The sequence below is a fragment of the Gavialis gangeticus genome, unplaced genomic scaffold, assembly GCF_001723915.1.
Source record: "Gavialis gangeticus isolate Ggan-Ray unplaced genomic scaffold, GavGan_comp1, whole genome shotgun sequence".
NCBI classification, from domain to species: Eukaryota; Metazoa; Chordata; order Crocodylia; family Gavialidae; genus Gavialis; species Gavialis gangeticus.
The window spans coordinates 130,345,816-130,346,225 of NW_017729025.1; the positions used below are offsets into that span (position 1 = coordinate 130,345,816).

The following is a 410-nucleotide window of genomic DNA, read 5'->3' on the forward strand; positions in this document are numbered from 1 at the left end:
GGGGGGGGGGGGTCCAGTCCTGCCTGGGGCCCAAGCACTATCCCATCTCAAACCTGTCCACACAATGCCCCAAAAGCATTACAGGTCATAGATCAATTGCTGAAGAATAATAAAGTAACATGATCAAGTACAGTAAAATGATCAAATACAGTAAAAGAATATAAAATAAGTCAAGCAAAAGGACGAGAGCAGAGGGGTGGGCTGAGCAGGCCCCGCCAAGTAAGCGAGGCGCGGATGCGGAGCCCAGCGTCGACTTGCTTGGAGAGCCGCAGCGCCCCCCGTCGAGGCGGGGGGAAGGGGCTATGCCCGGGCCCATCCACCAGCCCCGGCACCTTCTTTGCATAGCGGGCCCGGAGCTCGGCCCGAGGGGGCGGGGGGGGCGCTGCACCTGCGCGCGCGCGCGCGCGGAG

The 410-nt window shown here is 61.0% G+C and overlaps 1 protein-coding gene across 2 annotated transcripts in view; it reads right to left on the reverse strand.

Annotated features, from left to right (window-relative positions):
• The window catches only part of ARNTL (aryl hydrocarbon receptor nuclear translocator like), a 108,590-nt gene that overhangs the window by 107,683 nt on the left and 497 nt on the right, over nt 1-410 (reverse strand). The gene's annotated exons all lie outside the window — the stretch shown is intronic.